This window comes from Monodelphis domestica, chromosome 4 (genome assembly GCF_027887165.1).
Source record: "Monodelphis domestica isolate mMonDom1 chromosome 4, mMonDom1.pri, whole genome shotgun sequence".
In the NCBI taxonomy this organism is placed as follows: Eukaryota; Metazoa; Chordata; class Mammalia; order Didelphimorphia; family Didelphidae; genus Monodelphis; species Monodelphis domestica.
The window spans coordinates 424,889,609-424,912,384 of record NC_077230.1 but is presented as its reverse complement, the minus strand read 5'-3'; the positions used below and the strand labels follow the sequence as shown (position 1 = coordinate 424,912,384).

The 22,776-nt window shown below is 38.3% G+C and overlaps 1 protein-coding gene and 1 pseudogene across 1 annotated transcript in view; both read left to right on the top strand.

Moving 5' to 3' along the window:
- Nucleotides 1-22,776, top strand: part of LOC103092368 (uncharacterized) — a 1,666,349-nt gene that overhangs the window by 1,048,104 nt on the left and 595,469 nt on the right. The gene's annotated exons all lie outside the window — the stretch shown is intronic.
- The window catches only part of LOC130458740 (RNA polymerase-associated protein CTR9 homolog), a 31,260-nt pseudogene extending 8,484 nt beyond the window's left edge, over nt 1-22,776 (top strand).

Genomic DNA, 22,776 nt, shown 5'->3' with positions numbered 1-22,776 from the left:
AGTTCTTACTCTCCTACATATTTCCTACCCATCATGAAAGCAAGAAATGTGATGTCCTGTGTACATATGAAATTATGTAAAACATATTTCCATATTAGCCACTTTGAAACAACAATAAAAAAGGCAATAAAAAAGAAATGGAAAAAAGTATTCTTTGTACAACAATCAGACTCCATCAGATCTTTCTCTGGAGGTAGAGTATTTTTCTTCATCATAAGTCTCTTGGAATTGTCATAGATCACTGTATTGATCAGAAGAGCTAAGCCAGTCTTGTGAAGATAGGATTAACTCTCCCCTTCTCTAATTTTAGCTAAACAAATCAAGCCCTTAAGGTACCTCTACTTGACATTAAGGAAGAGAGTTAAGCAAGTCACTTACTAGAGTAAGCTCACACCCCCAAAGGTAATGGCATGTCCGCCCCCCCCACCCCCCAAGCACGTGGGCAGTGCTAGGCAAATTGAGCAACTGCTATTAGTTCCCTTAAAGTGAGGGGGTGACAGGAAGTGAAATCAATAAAACTTCTTTAAAAAGGCAAGCTGGAGGAATCAGTCATTCTCTCTGTGTTGATGAGCCAGACTGGAGGAAGATACATTTTCTGAGGAAACCTTTTCCCTAGATCCTGAGTTGGGCTTGTGGTGGTGAGCGGAGTGATTCCTTCCTTGGTTCTTTGGTCAGGAGACCCTCTCTCCTCTTTGGCTCTTTAGTGGAACACTCCCTTCAGCAAGAGTTCTGGTGAGATTCTTGGCAGTCTTAGCCTAGTGTGTACAGAAGATTCTTGGGGGATTCTTTAGCATTTCTTGATTCTTTGCATTTTGGCTTCCTAATTAGGACTTTGGATTCTGTTGAGATTCACTTTTGAATTTTCACCTGTGGTCTGGAGACATTAGGATTAAACTTAGGGTATTGGTAGCTAGGCAATACTTTCTATCTCTTTATGTACATTTTCCCACTTTCACTCTTTAGACCTCTTTGTAAGTGAAGCTGCTAAAAGTTATTTTGACTTAAGCTGTAATATTTTTAAATTGGTGACCAAAATATAAATTTAGAATCCTCATGTTTAGAATGAAACCTAAATTTAAATTTTTACACTCTTGAGATGATTTTAATTATAACAAGTGGATAGTGGAAAAATTAAAAAAAAAAGAGAATACATAAGTAATTCACAGTTGCTCTCCATACAATGTTTCTCTTTCTGTGTACAATGTTCTCCTGGTTCCACTCACATTCCATCAATTCATGGGCATCATTCCAGGGATTCCTTTTTTGGAAAATTTTATTTAGTTAATTTAGAACATTTTTTCCCTTAGTTACAAGAATCATATTCTTTCCCTCCCCTTCTTGCACCCCCTTCCTGTAGCTGACATGCAATTCCACTGGGTTTTATTTGTGTCCTTGATTAAAATCTATATCCATATTGTTGAGGTTTGCACTAGGGTGATCATTCAGAGACTATATACCCAATCATATCCCCATCGACCCATGTGATCAAGAAGTTGTTTTTCTTCCGTGTTTCTTCACCCCCCCCCCAGTTCTTCTTTTGGATGTGGATGGTATTCTTTCTCATAAACCCCTCTGAATTGTTCTGGATTGTTGTATTCCTGATAGTAGAGAAGTCCATTACATTCTATTGTACCACAGTGTATCAGTCTCTATGTACATTGTTCTCCTGGTTCTGCTCCTTCCACTCTGCATCAATTCCTGGAGATCATTCCAGTTTACATGGAATTCCTCCAGTTCATTATTCCTTTGAGCACTATAGTATTTCTTCAAGAACATATACCACAGTTTGTTAAGGCATTCCCCAATCAAAAGACAATCCCTCATTTTCCAATTTTTTGCCACCACAAACACTGAGGCTATGAATATTCTTGTACAAGTCTTTTTTTTTTCCTTTTTATCTCTTTGGGGTACAAACCAGCAGTGCTATGGCTGAATCAAAGGGCAGACAGTCTTTTAGTGCCCTTTGGGTATAGTTCCAAATTGCCCTCCAGAGTGGTTGGATCAATTCACAATTCCACAAATAATGCATTAATACTCCAATTTTATCACATCCTCTCCTGCTTTCAATACTTCCCTTTGCTGGCATGTTAACCAATCTGCTAGGTGTGAGGTGGTCCTCAGAGTTGTTTTGATTTACTTTTCTCTGATTATAAGAGATGTAGAACATTTTTTCATGTGTTTATTAATAGTATTCATTTCTTTACTTTAAAATTGCCTATTCTTGTCCCTTGCCCATTTATCAATTAGGGAATATGCTGATTTTTTGTGCAATTGATTTAGCTCTTTATAAATTTGAGTAATTAGACCTTTGTCAAAGGTTTTTGTTAAGAAGATTTTCCCCAATTTGTTACTTCCCTTCTTATTTTGTTTGCATTGGTTTTGTTTGTACAAACCCTTTTTAATTTAATGTAATTAAAATTATGTATTTTAAATTTTGTAATTTTTTTCTAACTCTTTCTTGGTCTTAAAATCTTTCCTTTTCCAAAGATCTGGCAAGTATTCTATTCTGTGTTCACCTAATTTACTTATAGTTTTCTTTTTTATATTCAAGTGATTCACATATTCTGAATTTATCTTAGTATAAGGTGTGAGATGTTGATCCAAACCCAATCTTTCCCATATTGCCTTCTAATTTTTCCCAGCAGTTTTTTTTCAAATGATGGATTTTTGTCCCCAAACCTGGGATCTTTGGGTTTACCATAGACAGTCTTGCTGAGGTCACTTACCCCAAGTCTATTCCACTGATCCTCCTTTCTATCTCCTATCCAGTACCATATTGTTTTGATGACCACTGATTCATAGTATTGTTTGAGATATAGTACTGTGAGGTGTTAATTTGGGTGTACTGAATATATTTAATTGATTGACAGGGATTTAATTTATAAATCTTAAAAATGATTTGCTATAGTAAAATGGAATTTATTATAGTTTATTTTACAATAGAAGGAAGATATTAAGGAAGAGAGAAAAGGAGAGGGTGGGAGAGAGAGGGAGGAGGGTAGGGAGAGAGAGAGAGAGAGAGAGAGAGAGAGAGAGAGAGAGAGAGAGAGAGAGAGAGAGAAAGAGAGAGAAAAGTCAGCCTTTACACTCCACCATGTTGTCAGTTCAATCAGCAGATTCTTTATCAGCCTCAACTCCAGCAGACTCCACTCCAAGTGTGTCTCTGTCAAACTCCAAGTGTCCCTCTTCACTCCAAGTCTGAGTGTCTGTCAGCTGTGTGTCTCTGTTTCCACATTTAAAGATGTTTTTGTCTTGTATCACTTCCCCTAAATTTTACAGCTACCAATCATAGCTGATACTCCACTCCAGGACTGCCTACTTTTTCACACATGGGTCACAGACCTCCCACTCAACGTATGAAATGGGTGTTTATTTTTGTGGTTAAAATCCAAAATGTTTAGATCAAATTTAAGTACTGTGTTTATACTTTGGTGCTTAAAATCTAAAAAGAGACAGGAGATCACAATTTAATCTTCACAATCAAGGAAGACCTAAGCACCTTCATTGTTATAATCAGGGGAGAGCCAAATCCAATCTGCACATAGGACATCTTCCTCTACATTTTTTTCATTATTTCCCTGGAAATCCTTGATCTTTTGTTCTTCCAAATGAACTTTGTTGGTTTTTTTTCTTATTGAGTAAAAAAGTTTCTTAGTAGATTGATGGGTATGGAACTAAATAAGTAAACAAGTTGGGTAGGATTGTAATTTTTATTGTGTTAGCTCATACTACCCATGAGCAGTTAATGTTTTTCCAATTATTTAGATCTAGTTTTAATTGTGAGGAAAGTGTTTTGTAGTTGTGTTCATATAGTTCTTGTGTTTGTCTTGGTAGAGAGATTTCTTAGTATTTTATATTGTCTAGGGTGAATTTAAATGGAATTTCTCTTTCTAATTCTGGCTGCTGAGGTTTATTGGCAATATATAAAATGCTGATGACTTATGTGAGTTTATTTTGCATCCTGCAACTTTGCTAAAGTTGTTGATTATTTCCACTAGCTTTTTTGATAGCTTGGTCTCCTCATTACCTATGTTAATATCTTCAATTCCTTTTTCTTCTGTAATTGTTACCACTAGTGTTTCTAGCACAATATTAAATAATAGAGGTGATAATGGGCATCCTTGTTTCCCTCCTGATCTCATTGGGAATGCTTCTAATTTATTCCCATTGCAGATGATGCTTGCTTGTGGTTTTAGATATATACTGTTTATTATTTTTTCAGAAAGGCCCTTTTATTCCTACACTTTCTAGTGTTTTCAATAGGAATGAGTGTTGTATGTTGTCAAAGACTTTTTCTACATCTATTGAGATAATCAAGTGTTTTTTTATTTGTTGATATGGTGAATTATGTGGATGGTTTTCCTAATATTCAAAAATCTTTGCATTCATGGTATAAATCCCACCTAATCATAATGAATAACCCTTGTAAACAGTAAGTTATTTGTGTCACAAAAGGAACTTGGTAGAACTCCTTTTCTTATTCTGTCAAATAGTTTGTAAAGTATTGGGATTAGTTGTTCTTTGAATGTTTCATAGAATTCACTTTTGAATCAATTAGGCCCTGGGGATTTTTTCTAAGTAAGTTCTTTGATGACTTCTTCAATTTCTTCTTCTGTTCATCTAGGCAATTTATATTTTTGTAAATATTCATCCATATCACCTAGGTTGCTATATTTATTGTCATATCATTGGGCAGAATAATTTTTAATGACTACCTTAATTTCCTCTTCATTACAAGTGACGTCTCCCTTTTCATCTTTGACACTGTTAATTTGTTTTTTTCCTTTCCTTTCTTTTTATTAGATTGACAAGGGCTTTGTCTATTTTATTTGTTTTATCAAAGTACCAGCTTTATTCTTATTTATTCAATAGTTTTTTGACTTTCAATTTTATTAATTTCTCCTTTAATTTTTAGGATCTATAATTTAGTTTTCATCTGAGGCTTTTTAATTTGGTCACTTTAGAGTTTTTTAATTTGCATTCCCAATTCATTCATCTCTGCCCTCTCTAATTTGTTGATATATGCACTCAAGGATATGTATTTCACACTGAGTACTGCTTTGGCTGCATCCCATAGAGTTTGAAAAAATGTCTCATCATTGTCCTTTTCTTCAATGAAATTATTGTTTCTATGATTTGTTCTTTAATTATCCAATTTTATAGAATCAAATTATTTAATTTCCAATTATTTTTTGATTTGACTTTCCATGTACCATTACTAATTATTATTTTAATTGCATTATGATATGAAAAGTTTGCATTTACTATTTTTTAACTTTTTTGCCTTGTTTTTATGATCTAATACATGGCCAATCTTTGTGAATATACCATGTGCTGCTGAAAAGAAGATGTATTCTTTTTGGTCCCTTTTTATTTTTTTTTCATATGTCTATTAACTTTAATTTTTTTCAATATTTCAATCACATCTCTTACCTCTTTCTTATTTATTTTATGGTTTGATTTATCTAGATTTGATAAAGGAAAGTTCAGGTGTCTCACTCTTATAGTTTTGCTACCTATTTCCTCCTTCAACTCCACTAGTTTCTCCTTTAGAAATTTGGATACTATACCATTTGATGCATACATGTTGTATACTGATATTTCCTTATTGTCTATACTGCCTTTTATCAGGATGTAATTACCTTCCCTATCTCTTTTAATCAGATCTATTTTTAGTTTAGCTTTCTCAGATATCATGATTACAACTCCTGTCTTCTTTTTCTCAGTTGAGGACCAATAGATTTTGCTCCAACCTTTAATTCTTACCCTGTGAGTGTCTACTTGCCTCATGTGTGTTTCCCATTAACAACATATGGTAGGATTTTGGTTTCTAATCCACTCTGCTATTTGCTTTCATTTTTTATGGGTGGATTCATCCCATTCATGTTCAGTGTTATGATTGACACTTGTGTATTCCCCAACATTTTGATATCCTCTCCTACTTCTGCTCTTTTTTCTTTTGCTATATCCTTTTAAAGCGGTGGTTTACTTTTAATCAGTTCCCCTAATCCCCAACCTTATTATGCTTCCCTTTCTGCCCCCTCCATTTTTATTCCCTTAATTTTTTAGGGTCTGTTAAGGTCCTTCCCCCTCTCTTTACCTCCCCTTTTGTACTCCCTGTCCCATTCCCCCTCTTGGTTTTCCCTTCTCATTTCCCCTATAGGGTAACATAGAATTTGATACCCCAATGGTTCTAGATGCTCTTCCCTCTCAGAACTGATTTCACTGAGAGGAAAGTTTAAGTATTACCTATTAGCACTCTCTTCCTCTCCTACTTATAATAGTATTCTTCCCTTTCCCTTCCCATGTGCCTCTTTGGGTGGTATAGATTATTCTATTTATCTTATTCCTTCAAGTTTCTCTTGGTGCCATCTTCTATTCCCTCCTCCTTTTTTTTTGCATATCATCTTATACCACTTATTACCCTAATATTTACCTGTGGATGGTCCTTCTAATTACTATAATATTGAATATAAGTATTGAGAGTTACATATAATATTTTTCCATATATTAACATAAACAATTTTATTTCATTGAAGTCCTTAAAGAAGAAAATTTCAATAAAAATATTTTCCCCTTTCCCCTCTCTTTTTTATTTACCTTTTCATGTTTCTCTCGATATTTGTGTTTGGATATCACTATCCACTTAGTTCTTGTATTTTCTTTACAAACACTTGGAAAAATTCTATTTTGTTGAATGCCCATACTTTCCCCTGGAAGTATATAGTCAGTTTTGATGGCTAGGTGATTCTTGTTGAAGACTAAATTCTCTTGCCCTTCTGAATATCATATTCCAAGCCTTGCAGTCATTTAGTGTGAAAGCTGCCAGATCTTGTGCAATCCTGATTAGTGGTCCTTGATATCTGAATCATCTCTTTTTTGCTTTTTGTAAAATTTTAGCCTTAGCTTGGAAGCTCTTGAATTTGGCAATTACATTCCTGGGGGTTGTCTTTTGAGTATTTAGTGTAGAGTTCTATGAACTCTTTCAATGTTTATCTTTCCCTCTTGTTCAAGAACATCAGGATAGTTTTCTTGGATAATTTCTCGCAGTATGATGTTAATATTTCTGTTTACTTCTGGGTTTTCAGATAGACCAATGATTCTCAAATTGTCTCTTCGAGACTGGTTTTCCTGAGCTATCATCTTTTCAGTGAGATATTTTACAGTTTCTTCTATTTTGTCAGCCTTTTGACTTTGCTTCATTAATTTTTGCTATTTTGCAAGATCATTGGCTTCCAATTGCCTAATTCTGAATTTTAAGGACTAATTTTCTGACATAATCTTTTGATTTTCCTTTTTGGTATGGTCTGTTCTGCTTTTCATGGCTTCCAGCTATTTCTCCAATTGGGAGTTCCTGTCCATTAAACTGTTATTTTCTTTTTGAATTATTTCCTACTTTTCTTGCCCACATATTTCCATCTTTTTGATAAGCTTCAATTTAAATTCTTCAAGAGCTTGTGGCCAATTTCCATTTTTTGGAAGGTTTGGGTGCATTTATTTGTATTTCCTCTTCTGCTTTTTCCTCTGTAGTCTGGATTTTTCCTCCATAAAAATTATCAAGGGTCAATGTTTTTTGTTTTTTGTTTTTCTTGGTGTTGAGAAGTCTTTCCTGGGCACTGTTGCCATCATTATAGTGGTTTTTCTTTCCCTTTCCAGTCAGAAGTCTGAATAAGGAGGGCAGGCTCTCTGTGTATGGAGTAGGAGTATGGTTTTTGCCTGAGGCATCCCTGTAATAATGTGGGTTAAAGAAGGTTTCACACTAGCAATACTCACACACACACACACACACACACACACACACACACACGGTTAATTTAGCTAAAAGGATCAGGGAATAACTTACTTCTAAACAACAGATATTAAAATCCTAACACTTTCTATAATAATTCTAAACTAACTAATGAAGGGAGGGTTAGGTAGGGACAATGACCATGGGTCTAAAGGATGTCACAACACAGGAGTCCTCTTTGTTTCAAACAGCAGTCCCAGTAAGATTTCACCAGCAACCGATGAAATGCACTTCTCTGTAGGAGCAGTATAGGAACAGACAGAATATCAGGAAAGCCAAAGAAGTGGGAACAACTGGATCTCTGGTCCACCCAAGAAATACCAGACAGATACAACTCTGGGTTCTCTTGCCTGCTATAGAAAGCAGCCTCTCTCTCTCCTCCAGAGTCTACCAACTGTTTCCAGCAACTGCCTCTGTCTTCAGTCCCAGTTCCTGGGAGTTCTTAGTGGAATATTGGTTTGCAGCATCTCATGCTGTTAGATTGCCCTGCTAAAATTCCTTACTACAGACCACCTCTCAAATCTCTGCAGCTTCTACTATCTGCTGCACTTCTCTGTGCTATCTCTGATTAGGCACCCAAGGTCTATGTTCTTCAGCCTAATGGTGTCTCAGGTCTAGAAACTCTCATAGGTCTTGTGAATCTTGAAATTTTTCAGACTTGTGAATGTTAAAAAATTTCCCATTGGTGAATTCTCCATTGGGACAATTCCCTATTGGGACCATTCTCCATTTGGACAGCGAGAACTCTACTTAGATAAAAAATGTGAAGACCTCTACTCCACCTGTACTTAAGGCTGCTTTAGGGGAGAAAACTCCTTGCTGAACAATGAAAAATACTTAAACCCATACTTAAGCCATGCCTATTTTTAGAATTAATACAAAGGGGTGCTAAGTACCTATAAAGGTCAGGCAACTTGTGAACTAACAAGGAGCAAAGAGGAAAAAACGTACTCAGAGATCCAGGTCTACTCAGGTGTGGATTACTCAAAAGTTTAGTCTACTCAGGTGTGAATTCAGAATGGGCTGTCCTTTGGAAAACATCTACTGTGATTGGTAGATGAGAGAACTTAGGGGAGGTGACATAGGAGAAAATTCCCTTTATAAGGAGAGAAAGGCTGAGTCTCAGGACACAGTCAGAAGAATCTCTCTCTGGTGAAGGATGGCTGGCTGAACTGGTGTCTATATTCTTGCTTGGACAGATCTTGTGGTGAGTGATTAAGGACTGACTGATCTCTCTCTAGACTCAGGTCTAGGCCATGTTGGCTTAAGGCCCTTCAAACTTATTCCTTTCTTACTCTTTCTCTCTCTCTTTAATTCCTCATTGTATTATTAATTAAAATCTCTATAAAACCCAGCTGACTTGGGTATATTTGAATAATTGGGAATATTTCCCTGGCGACCACCTTATATTTGATTTTAAAACAAGACACTGTAGTGAAAACATATTTCCTGTGGTCACAACTTACTCATCTACTCTTATATCTACTACACTTTAAGTCTTCCACTATTTAATCACTACAGTTTATGACAACCAACTATTTTAACTCTTACATTTTATGGTTTCCACTTTTAAATGCCACAGTGTTTGGTGGTCTTAGTCATCTGCCAAGGACCTAGAGGTGCTCCTTGCTCATTCACTGATTTTAGCGCACTGTCTCTGACTCTGGCTCCATAGGTGGGGAGGGGGAGTTTTGATCATATCACATTTTGGTGCAAGCTATTTCACCCCCATATAGTGTGGAAATGCACAAATCCCTTGTACCTTCAATGTGGTGCCCTACTATAAAGTTTCTTCATTCATATGAATTTGGGTTTTTTGGCCTTTTGAGGTAGTCTATATCGGTAGGTGGTGAGGAGAGGAAACATTCCTGGATATATTATTTACATGTTTTGCAGTATGTACTGTCTGAACAACAGCAGTGGTCGATGCTGTTAATAATGACATAGTGTATATTAAAGCAGTTATACCTAGAATTAGGGATGCAATGAAGCATTTGGGTTAGGTTAAACTAATGCAGATTAATTTTAAGGCATAAATACCTGGGTCTTCATACCAGTCAGTGGTCATGTTGATGGGGATCATGATAAAAGGTGGTTGTTTTTGTGTCAAGGAAGCTCATCCCCTCCCCCTTCCTGATTAACTTTACCTGCCTATCAAACATTCCTGACATACCACAGTTGCATCAGGGTTGTGTCGGTGTATGTTCTATACGTCAATAAAAGTTAAGGTTTGAGAGAGAGCAGGGAGACTGACAAGAAGACCAGGGGAAGACCAACGAGAGGACCATGAGGGAACCATGAGGAGAAGAGACAGTGCAGGAGATGAGGGGGAATCAGGAAGAAAATGGTAGGCTAGGCAGCATGCAGTCAGGTTACTTAGGAATGATTGTCTACCCTTTCTAATAAACCTTATAAAATTTGAATCTCTGGGCAGGAAGAAATATCATTATTTTTTATTTATTACAGTTGGCGACCACATGTATCTAAGACTAACCCTTAATTTTCTTCTGAGAGAAGTTTTGAGTCTTAGATAAAGGTTAAGTAAGATAGAAGCTGCTTCAGTTAGCTAGGCTGCCTTCATATGCAAAAGGAACTTGGTGGAAAGAGGAAACAGGCTGCTGTTTTTCCTGGATCAGATCACATTGTATAGTGAGAAAAACTCCTTCCCTGGTGGCATTCCCTCCCACTCTCCAACACACCCCATTTTTTTCTTTCAGCTTTAATAGGGGTGAAGGGCCCTTTTTGCCCATAGGGAATCAGGTGGGTTTTAGGACCCAACAGGAACTCCTGCTCTTTTATTTTCCACAGCAGGAAAGGTCCTAGAGTTCCTCCTTTCAGCCTAGTTCAGTGCAGAGCAGGGGGGGACCCTTTGAATGGATCCTAGGGGCTGTGGAGTAGAGTTAGGGGCTCCCTGGGGCAGTCCCTACACAGAATTGGGGACCCAGGCAGGGGAGTGGCTGCTTTATATTAAAGGGCAGGATCCCGTGGGTGCCAAAAAATGCAACCTCCTGTTTCTTCCTGGCATCTGTACTCTCCTCACATGGCCCTTCCCCACCCCACCTAGCCCAACCTGTTTTAAACCAAGGGGCATTAGGACCCAATGGACCTTTACCAGCCTAATGTATGCCTCACTTTCCCTGCATGCCGTTGCTGCAGAGACGTTAAATTAATTCTGAGGGTCCTTATTTGTATCATTTCTGAATTTCTTATTTTTATACAGAATTAAAATTTTTAATCTTTTATTTGGGATTTTTTTGGGGGGGTGATTTGTTTTTGTTTTGTTTTTCTTTTGAAAATATTTTCATATACCTCATAACTCAGTCATGTATCCCAGTGTGATTCTGGTGTTGGTCAACACCCTCCTCAGGGGGGATTGTGTAATTATCCTAAAATGCAAGATTTAAATTTTTTTGGAGAAATTTAAGGAAAATAAACTTGCCAAAACCAGAAATCAAGGAAATGGATCCTTTTGGAGAAGGTGCTGTAAAGATTCCTGAAAAAGCTGCACATTACATCAAAAGATCCAGAATGAACTTTGGGATATAATGAACTGAATTGAAGGGGATTGAACATACTTATTCTGAATGTAAACTCTTATGCCAAAGGAGACTGCCCCCTAGTTGGCATTTTGTCAATGTGTCTATCAATCAGTTTTTGTATTTTCCTCCCATCTCTAACTATTGTAACTCTCTCTTAGAAAAATGCAATATTGTATGTACTTTTAGCTAGAAGGTTTTTAGAGTTATAAGATAGTTATATTTAAATGAACCATTGGGGAGATGTGTCTCCCAAAGGATCACAAGGGGATTTCTGTGAAGGAAGCTCATCCCCTCCCCCTTCCTGAGTAACTTCACCTGTCCTTCAAACATTCTTGACATACCACAGTTGTGCCAGCTGTGAGATTTAAAATGGTTGTGGTCTTAAACTGTAGTGATTAAAATAGTGGAAGATATTAATTGTGATAGATATAAGAGAGGGTGAGTAAATTTAACCGCAGAAATATGTTTCACTACAGTGTCTTGGGTTTTAAAATCAAATATAAGGTGGTCGCCAGGGAAATATTCCCAATCATTCAAATACCCAAGTCAATTGGGTTTTATAGAGATTTTAATTAACAATACAATGAGTAATCAAAGAAAGAGAGAGAGAGAGTAAGAAAGGAATAAGTATGAAGGGCCTCAAGTCAATATGGCCTAGACCTGAATCTTAAGAGAGAAATCAGTCAGTTTTTTATAACTCACCACAAGATCTGTCTAAGTAAGTATTTCTAATGACACCAGGCCAGCAGCATCTCAGCTGCTTTCACCAGCTCCCTCCTCCATCTGAATGTTTCAGAATCAGTCTCCTCAGAATGAGTGTCTCCAATCTGAATGTTTCAGAATGACCTCTGAGCTCTTCCCTGAGCTCTTATTTTTAAGGGAAAAATCTCCTCTGTCACCTCCCGTAAGTCCTTACATCTACCAATCACTGTAGATGTTTCTAAAGGACTACCCATTCTTAGTCCACACCTAAGAAGGTGTGGATTTTTGAGTAATTCACACCAGGAAAGCTCTGAGTAAGTTTTCCAGTTCTTTGTTCCTTGTAAATTCACAAGTTGCTTGACCTTTATAGGTACTTAGCTTAAGAAAAGTATGGGTTTAAGTACTGTTCATTGTTCAGAAAAGAGTTTACAACTTTATCTTCCCCTAGGGCAGACTTAAGTAGGTATAGTAGAATTCTCACATTCCTGCTTTAAGTAGAGTTCACTGCCCAAATGGGGAATGGTCTTAATCCAATCTTATAAAGTAGAGTCTGGGAAATTTTAAGGTTTACACAGGGTTGCATTGGTGTAGGTTCTGTAAGTCAATAAAAGTTAAGGTTTGAGAGAGCAGGGAGACTGACAAGAAGACCAGGGGGATTATTAACAAGAGGACCATGAGGGAACCATGAGGAGAAGAGAGAGTGCAGGAGATGAGGGGAGATTGAGGAGGATACATGCAGGCTAGGCAGCATGCGGTCAGGTTATTTATGGATGAGTGTCTACCATTCCTAATAAACTTTATAAAATATATATCTCTGGGTAGAAGGAAATATTATTATTTAATTATTACATTTTACAACATATACTGTGGTAGCAAGAATGGAGGGGTTAAGGCAATTTGGTAAATACATTCTGGACACGAAATTCTATAAGTCGTGGGGGAAACATATTGTACAATCAGTGCATAGGCTTGAATTTGGAATTTTTCTTGCCACTGGGGTGCAGTAATATAGTGTGTGTGTGTGTGTGTATGTGTGTGTGTGTGTGTGTGTGTGTATGTGTGTGTGTGTGTGTGAGAGAGAGAGAGAGAGAATCAATGAGTTTCCACAAAGAAAATGAGTAATGGGAGATAAGGGACTTTCAATGTCAGAAATAACAGGGGGAACAGAAAAAAGAGCTAGCATGGCAAGAAGTAAGACAGTAGTACAATCAGCAGATGTAGTTTGTTTGTCCATTGTTAGTTTTGCTTGGCCTGCAAGTGCCCCAATTTGTCCCCAAATTGGTAGAGCATTTTGTTGCTTTAGCACAGTCTCTGTATCTGTATTCTCCCAGGCTTGTTGTTGGAATAGGAATCATGGCAGGCATGGGTGAATCCTTCTGGAATCCAAATGTATATGGGAGTACCTGGGAGGGAGAAATACAAATAAATCCTTGCCCCCGGGGGGGCTACCAATGATTAATAATGAATTTTTCCAAATGAACTTTTGTCTGAGGAGTATATGGGATTCCTTTTTTAAAGATTAATTTGAAATTAGCAAGAGCTTTGGATGTATGTGTTGGGCTGTTATCTGTTTTGAAGGTTTGGGAGATGCAGAGGACATACTGCTTCAGTAGTATGGATAAAAGTAAAAATTAGATTAGGAAATGTAGCCAACGGTACACAGATGGGCAGGATTTAACATCTATTTCAAATAACAGGTAATTACGTTGATAAACCTTTAGCTGAATTTTCTTTTATTTTCATTTCCATGGATCTTGTTTGTCTGGACTCTCTGATCTGTGTGGTCCATGTTGTTTAGAATATGTACTTTCATTAAAAAATTTTGGTAGAACTAACATATTGTAAAATAAATTCTTTTATTTCAGGAGGTATAGAATTTCCTGAAGTCCTAACCTTTAATTTAAACATTTTGATTATATTTCTCTGATAAATAACTAAATTGTATTTGAGACACTTAATTGTAGGCCAATCAGAATCTCACTAATGCGGGGGAAAATATTTTGTTTTGAAATATACATACACAGACTAAGCATCAGATGTCAATGAAAGCTAGTATATAATATGTGTGGTTATTTACTTCTTAAAGGGCAAAAATTTCACCCAAAGTCAATAATACTTCAATTCCAATCATTGTCATAATTTGGAAACAGGTTGCTTGCATATTTACATAACCTAGAAATTGTTAAAATATTTACCTCAAATAAGTGTAAGGTTCTCACTAACTTTGCTGCATAGAAGCTTTATTTATGTACATGTCACTATAGTGATGCTATCCTATCTATTTAAAGTTCCTATTTATGACAGAGCTTTTTAGTGCTCTCTAAGAATTCTCTTTACTGCTGTAGGAAAAGGGAGGGTAACAAGTAACTTGTTGTAGCAGGAGAAAGAGGGGGAGGTGAGTGTGATGAAACAGGTTTCCTCAAAACTTAAAATAAAATCTTTAATAGTAGTTTTTAAATCATAGGATTTTGTTTTCAAAATTATATGTGGATTCCCATACATAAAAGTGGATAATGGAATCCCTTTTCCAATAACCAATGGAATTATTTGTAATCAAAACTGCTTCTGTTTCCCAGCTAGTGTCTGTTTAACATAATTAGGATGCTCCTGTAGTATATTTTTTTATACAGCTTTTCTGCTTCGTGGAATTCATACATTGCCTCATAAAGCCTGGCCAGATTGTACAAAGTGGAGAAAGCTCACCTGGAATTCAGCAGGGCCCTGGCACTCAACTCCAAATGTGTGGGAACATTAGTTGGATTGGCTGTCCTAGAATCTAATAATAAAGAGGCTGACTCTAAAAAAAATGGCGTCCATCTTCTTTCCTGAGCTTACACAATAGATCCTAGCAATTCTATGGTACTAAACCATTTGGCAAATCACTTTTTCTTCAGAAAGGATTATAGCAAAGTCCAGAACTTGGGTCTCCATGCTTCCCATAACACAGAGTTGGAAGCTACACAGGCAGAAAGCGTTATCAGCTGGCCAGGTCCTTCCATGTTCAAGAAGACAATGATCAAGCTTTCCTGTACTACTATCAAGCCACTCAGCTTGCCTCTCCTCTTTTGTACTATCCTTTCTTGGTTTAGGTCAGATGTATATTTACTGAGGTGACAAGGAGAATGCACCTCAGTGCTTTGAGAAAGTTTTGAAAGCCTATCCCAATAATTATGAGATGATGAAAATTCTTGGCTCTCTCTATGCTGCCTCTGAAGATTAAGACAAATGAGGCACTGCCAAGGGCCACTTGAAGAAAGTCACAGAGCAATAACCAGATGATGTGGAGACTTTGATTGAACTGGCACAAGTCCTAGAGCAGACCAACACACAAGGTGCCCTCTCAGCATATGGAACAGCAACATGAAGCCTACCAGAGAAGGTACAGGCTGATGTACCTGCCAGAGATTCTGAATAATGTGGGTGCCCTTTATTTTTGGCTTGGAAACTTAGGGGAGGCAAAGAAATATTTTTTGGCATCTTTGGATCGTGCCAAGGCAGAAGCTGAACATGATGAACATTACTATAATGCTATCTCAGTTACAACATCATACAATCTGGCCAGGCTTTATGAGGCAATGTATGAATTCCATGAAGCAGAAAAGCTGCTTAAAAAATATACTACAAGAGCATCCTAATTACGTTGCCTGCTATTTGCGTTTAGGAGCAATGGCTAGAGATAAAGGAAACTTTTATGAGGCTTCAAATTGGTTTAAGGAAGCCCATGGCATCAACCAGGATCATCCAGATGCTTGGACTCTGATTGGCAATCTTCATTTGACCAAGCAAGAATGGGGTCCAGGTCAGAAGAAATTTGAAAGAATATTAAAGTATAAAGTATATATATATAACAGAAAAATTCAAAATGACACATATTCCATGCTGGCCCTTGGCAGCATTTGACCAAAGACTTTGCATCAGAGACTGAGAGAAGGACCTCAGGATCGTGCACTAACCATCTACAAGCAAATCCTCAGAAATGATCCTCTATGCTACCAATGGCTTAGGTGCTGTGCTGGCCCACAAAGGACATTTCCGCGAGGCTCGTGATGTTTTGCCCAAGTAAGAGAGGCAACGGCAGATATCAGTGATGGATGTGTGGCTAAATTTAGCACACATATATGTAGAGCAGAAGCAATATATCAGTGCTGTTCTAATGTATGAAAACTGCCTCTGGAAGTTCTACAAACACCAGAACAGAGGCTGTTCTGTATTTGGCCCGTGCCCTCTTCAAGTGTGGCAAGCTGCAGGAGTGCAAACAGACATTGCTGAAGGCTAGACATATGGCTCCCAGTGATACAGTTCTCATGTTCAGTGTAGCTCTGGTACTTCAGAGGTTAGCAACTTCGGTCCTTAAGGATGAAGAGTAATCTCAAGGAAGTGTTTAATGCAGTTAAAGAACTGGAACTTGCCCACAGGTATTTTAGTTATTTGAGCAAAGTAGGAGACAAAATGAGATTTGACTTCACCCTTGCTGCTACAGAAGCCAGGCAATGCTCTGAATTACTGAGCCAGGCTCAGTACCATGTAGCCCAAGCACACAAACAGGATGAAGAGGAGAGAGAGCTCCGGGCCAAACAGGAGCAAGAGAAGGAACTATTATGGCAGAAACTGCTGAAGGAACAGGAAGAGAAATGCCTTTGAGAGAAAGAAGAGCAGAAGAAACTCCTTGAACAGCGAGCCCAGTATGTGGAGAAGACCAAGAACATCCTCATGATCACAAGAGAAGCCAAAGGGACAAAGAAAAAAAAAGAGAGGTGGCAGCGGTGGTGGGCACAGGTGATCTAAGAAGGAGGTGAGTTTGATGAATTTGTTAATGATGACACAGATGAACATATGCCTGTGTCCAAGAAGAGCAAGGGCAGTGGCAGTGAACAAGAAGAAGAAGAAGGCGAGAGAAAGAAGAAAAAGCAGAGGAGACCACCAAAGGGAGATAATGGATCTGATGAGGAAAAAACTGAAAATGGCCCCAGGCCAAAAAAGCTTCGCCCACCTAGAGCAGAAAAAAAGTAGGCCCCTAAGCCAGAACGATTGCCTCCTTCAATGAAGGTAAAAATAAAGTCAAAAGTCATAATCTCATCAAGTGATGATTCTTCAGATGAAGAGAAACTTAAAATTGCTGATGAGGGACATTCTAGGAATAGCAATAGTGATTCAGATGATGGTGATCTGCGCAAGAAACGTGTCAGTCTTAGTGTGATCCTGATGAGAATCCAAACCAGTCTGGGAGTGAAGTCGGCAGCCCCCGGAGATCCAGCATGCAGCAGTCAGAAGAAGACTCTGATAGTAACTGATCAGCTCCAAAGAGAAGGCACTCAGTATCTGAACAATCTGACAATGAGTTCATCCAGTCAGGAAGGAGTCACTCTGCAGGTTCCGACAATGAGTCTCCTCCAGCTTCACTGAGGGCTGATTCTGACAAGGAGTCTGAAAGAGCTTCTGATAATGAGGCTTCTGCAAGGGGCTCTGGGAATGACTCAGAACTAGAAGCCTCTAACAATGAGGCCTCATAGCTAGGTTCCAATGATAGCGATTAGATTTTAGTTGTAAATGAGCTAAATATCTGGAAGGAAACCTTTTTTTTTTTAAATATATGAAAGCTGCGAGATGCTTGAAATGTTTAGAAAAACTTGTGAAAATTTTTTGAAGGCAATTTTCTTCTATCAGATTATATATTACTAAGCCATAAGAGACATTTTCTTGTGCCAGAGACCAATATTTGACTTTCTTGTGCAAATGAAGTCTACTATCCCATGTAGAATAGAGCCACCTGTCATGTGAAAATTACACTTAAAAGGAAAAAAAAAACTCAGACATTCATTCCCTCCTGGATTAGTTTGGCTATAATTTTGGCCTATGTTCCAGGTCCTCTATGTGTTTAGCTGCATAAGTTTACTGATTTTTTAATAAGGTTCAAGGAAATATCTTTTTCTTTTATTTCATTTCCATTATTATCTTTGTATTTCTTGGGAAGTAGTTCAAGACTTTACTTTCCAATTAGACACAGAATTTGTAACTGAACCAAAATGCAAGCAAAAGAAGCAAGTTTTTTTTCCCCAAAAAACAATCCTGTAGAGAGAAGTCAATTATAGGCTTGGCATATAATTCCTCAGGAGAAAATTTGTATGAAGACCCTTGTTAGTCAAATATAAAGCTATGCCTAAGCAAGCCATTTAATAAAGTTCTGTTGTTACAAGCTTTACAAAACCCCAAAACTGAACAACTTCCAATTTGACTTTGTTTAACGACTGCTGGAAGCCATCAAAGACTACTCTATTTGACAGGGTCCTCATGGAAACCAGGGACTGCAAAGCAGCCCCTAGGAAGGATGGAAACTTACCCTGAAACCTCCCTAACTGAATTTCATTATTAACATTCCCTTATTATTGAAATTGCTATGATTATTATTCCTACTTAGCTCCAGGAAAAATAGATGAGAGCAATTTAATACAGATGTCCCACTCTGTTCCCCCAGGATATTACCAGGAGAGCCCACTTGCAAAATGAAACCTAAGGATTCTTATATACCCATTTAGATAGGACTCTCTTTTCTAGGCATAAAAACTTCTGGCAAGTCTGTGCTCTGAATTCCCCAACCTCTATCTGTATCATGTTGATTCTACCCTCTGATCCTGCCCTTAGCAACAATGTTTCATTGACTATCTCCCTAGGCTTCCTATCTGTTGTTAGATTCCATGGAAACATGTGTGTTGAGAATGAAACTCTGTGCCAAGTAGATATGTGATCTTGAGGGTATAAAATAAAGCCAGGCCTCAGCCAAAGTGTAGCAGTTTATCCTGTGAAACCTGTGTTGCGGGTTGAATGCAAAAGCTGTCCCGTTTATCATTCCACTGATACTGTTCCACCTCTAAGACCCCATCCCCTGTGGGAGGCTGGCCCATCCCATAGCAAACAACCCTTCACATTGTTTCCTTAATATTCCAATTTTCCTTTCAAACTTCTACTCCAAGCAGAATAAAACCTTCAGTTTTTGTCTCTATTATTCTTACTATAAATAGGGGAAGGTGATTACCTTTTACCTATATTTAATAGTCTAATCATGAATCTTATTTGATTTCTGGACTGGTCAAATTTCCTTTGCTAATTGCACTGTACACAATCTGTATAAAAATTAATTTTCTTCACAGCACAAATTCATACATATTTTGTGTACATCTATTATGACTTATAGAACAAATTATAGAGTCAGGTCTGGATATAGAATGTCCTGAATTCAAGTCTGGTTTCAGACACTTCCTAGCTATGCAACCCTGGGAAAGTTATTTAACCCCCATTGCCTAGCCCTTACCACTTAGAACCAATTCTAAGAGAGAGTGGTAATGGTTTGAAAACAAAAAAAGAAAAGAATGCTGATTAATTCTATCCCCCCTTATATATGCAACAGTAGATGATTGATATAATCTAGTTTCCCATGACTGGCTAACAGAAAAACAACAAAGTGGGAGAGCACAAGGCAGAGTCTGTTTACAACAAAAAATCTGATTGGTCCTTCTGATTCTCACAACAAACTAAATGCATTTTGTTCCTCATCTTGATTTTATTTCAACTGTTTGAAAAGTTATATCAGAAATACAAGTACCAGAACCCGAGGCCCCTTGGAAGAATACCTCCTCTTGTCTTCTTGGTTATAGGCTAATGGATTAGTTGTCAGGTTTGCAAATGGGCTCTTCAGCTTCATGTATGCTTTTAATTTTTTATCCTTTGCATTAACTCTTCCTCTTAACTGGGTGAGAAGTTCACCTAATGGCTTTTACTTGTTATGAAATTTTTATTCTGATTATGAAGGTATGATAGACCTTCTTGGTTTGACATGTAGGTGAGTGATTAATGGGAGAGTTGGCTGGCCTCTTCCCCTTAATCAAAAAGTGAATTAAGACAAATTAAGAAGGGAAAACAACTAAGTGCAGGAGGTATCTGAAGGTGGGATTGGAGTGGGAGGCAAGAAGAAGGATGTCTGGTCAAACCAAAAACAGGTGGAATAGAATCCAGCTCAATCCACCATAGGTAGCATCCAGAAGAAAAGCTGTAAGCCTCCCCAAAGCAAGTCAGCCACACTATCCCCAAGCATACATGGCAATGAAGCAAATAAAAAGGGTGCTCTTGTCAGAGTTATAAGTGTTTATTAATAAATAAAGTGAGAGACAGAGTCAGAGAGATAGACAGAGATTAAGAAAGTCAAAGAGATAGAGAGAGGGAGAGAGCAAGAGAGAGAGAGAGAAAGAGAGAGAGAAAGAGAGAGAGAGAGAGAGAGAGAGAGAGAGAGAGAGAGAGAGAGAGAGAGAGAGAGAGAGAGAGAGAGAGAGAGAGAGAGAGAAACACACACACAGAGTTCCTTTTCTGTTGAGGGGATTTTATCTCCTCCCCCTCGGAGGGCCAGTCCAGTTCATCAACATTCCCCACATATCAGTTTATGTCAATAAAAGAAGGTAGGTGAGGCAGAGCGGGTTTTTGGGAGGACACGAGGCTGGAGAGGCAGGTAGAAGTCTGAACATGGTCTGAACTTAGAGTAAGAATGAGATTTAAAACTATGATTGACTACCCTTTCTAATAAACTTTATAACTGGGTGGATATATTAATTTAGTTATAACAGTTTGGCAATCAACATTGATTTTTTAGGACCTTTACTTTTCTTCTGAGACTTAAAAGTGTTTAGGATAGATTAAAGGGGTTTCAGTTTGCTTGCCTGCCTTCATATGCAAAACTCACCTTGGTGGAGATGGAGAAAGGGCCTAGCACCCAGGATTGGATCTGATTGGTGAGACTTTTGCATTTGGAGTTTCCCCCTTAACCCCCATTCCTTTAGCTTGGCCCAGGGTGGGGTGAGAGAGGGAAAAAATGTCCCTGCTCCTAAGACCCAGCACACACACCTTAAAAAAACAAAACAAAACATGGTGTTTCCCACCCTACACCTGCAGGGTACTTTCTTGGTCCTGCTTTTTCAGTCTGGGGGCTGAGTGCAGCATTTGGGAGTGAGCCCCCTCATTCTGGGGCCCAAAGCCTTTCTACACAGAACCAAGAGGGTTTTAAGGCCCAGCCCAGCCCCTGACTTCCCTGGGCTCTTGAAACTGCCAGCTCCTAGTGCTGCTTTGCTCAGCCATATGCTGATCTGAGTGTGGAGACACACCTTAAATTAATCCTGGGGGTCCTTCCAGGCTGTGGATTGGAGTTAGCAGTAAAGAATGGGGTAGAAGCCTTTTGCACAAACAGAAGCAGCCTTGTTTTCCCCAGGCTTATGAAAATGCAGACATTTAGCTGCTGTGAGTGAAACTAGCCACTAGGACTTTGAAGCAAAGCCCTACCTGCTCCAGTTGAGCTCAGCACAGCATGGTCCTTGAAGATTGGTGGAACAGTGCACAGGGGTGGCCCCCTAGGAAATGGTTGAGGACCCAGCGCCCCACCACTACTGCAGCTTTAGAATATGGCAGTGAGGGGCTGGAGCAGGGAACTCCCTAGCTTGGTAGTTTGAGAGCCAGACCTAGAGAGAAGAGTTCCTGGGTTAAAATTCTGGCACTGATTGAGCAGGTCACTGGCAGTTACCAGCTACCCCAACTTTTTTTTTTTAATATTTTATTTGATCATTTCCAAGCATTATTCATTAAAGACATAGATCATTTTCTTTTCCTCCCTTCCACCCCCCATAGCCGATGGGTAAATCCACTGGGCATTACATATTTTCTTGATTTGAACCCATTGCTATGTTGATAATATTTGCATTAGAGTGTTCATTTAGAGTCTCTCCTCTGTCATGTCCCCTCAGCCGCTGTATTCAGGCAGTTGCTTTTCCTCGGTGTTTCCACTCCCATAGTTTATCCTTTGCTTATGCATAGTGTTTTATTACACTGCCACTAATGGAGAAGTCCATTACGTTCGATTGTACCACAGTGTATTAGTCTCTGTGTACAATGTTCTCCTGGTTCTGCTCCTCTCGCTCTGCATCACTTCCTGGAGGTTGTTCCAGTCTCCATGGAACTTCTCCACTTTATTATTCCTTTTAGCACAATAGTATTCCATCACCAACATATACCACAGTTTGTTCAGCCATTCCCCAATTGATGGGCATCCTCTCGTTTTCCAGTTTTGGGCCACCACAAAGAGCGCAGCTATGAATATTTTTGTACAAGTCTTTGTGTACATTATCTCTTTGGGGTATAGACCCAGCAGTGCTATGGCTGGGTCAACGGGCAGATATTCTTTTGTTGCCCTTTGGGCATAGTTCCAAATTGCCCTCCAGAATGGTTGGATCCATTCACAACTCCACCAGCAATGAATTAATGTCCCTACAGCTACCGCAACTTTTAAAAGAAACACATAGTTTTTATCTCTTGAGGAGGGGAAGGATTAGGCTGTTCTTTCTCCCTTTCCCCTTCCCCTGCCCCAAATATTCCTTAGGACTGTGTTTGTCTGTTTGTTTTTTAAAGATTCCTTTTTCTTCTTCCTCGAACATTTCTTCTGGGTCTTAACATCTCTCCAGTTGCTTTTAGATATGACCTAAACCCTCAAGTGTGTAACCCTCTACACTCTGTTAGAGCATCACCCTGTGGAGAGAACTAAAACTGCAGGAAAATTAAAAGAAAATTCCTTTTCTACAACTACTAGTAATCTATAATAATGGTATTGAATTGATTATATTTAAATACAAGGATTATTAATAGTTAAATATTACTAATATTGAATTAAAATCAAAACCAAATTTCTAAAATTGAACAAAGCCAAACATAATTCAAAAT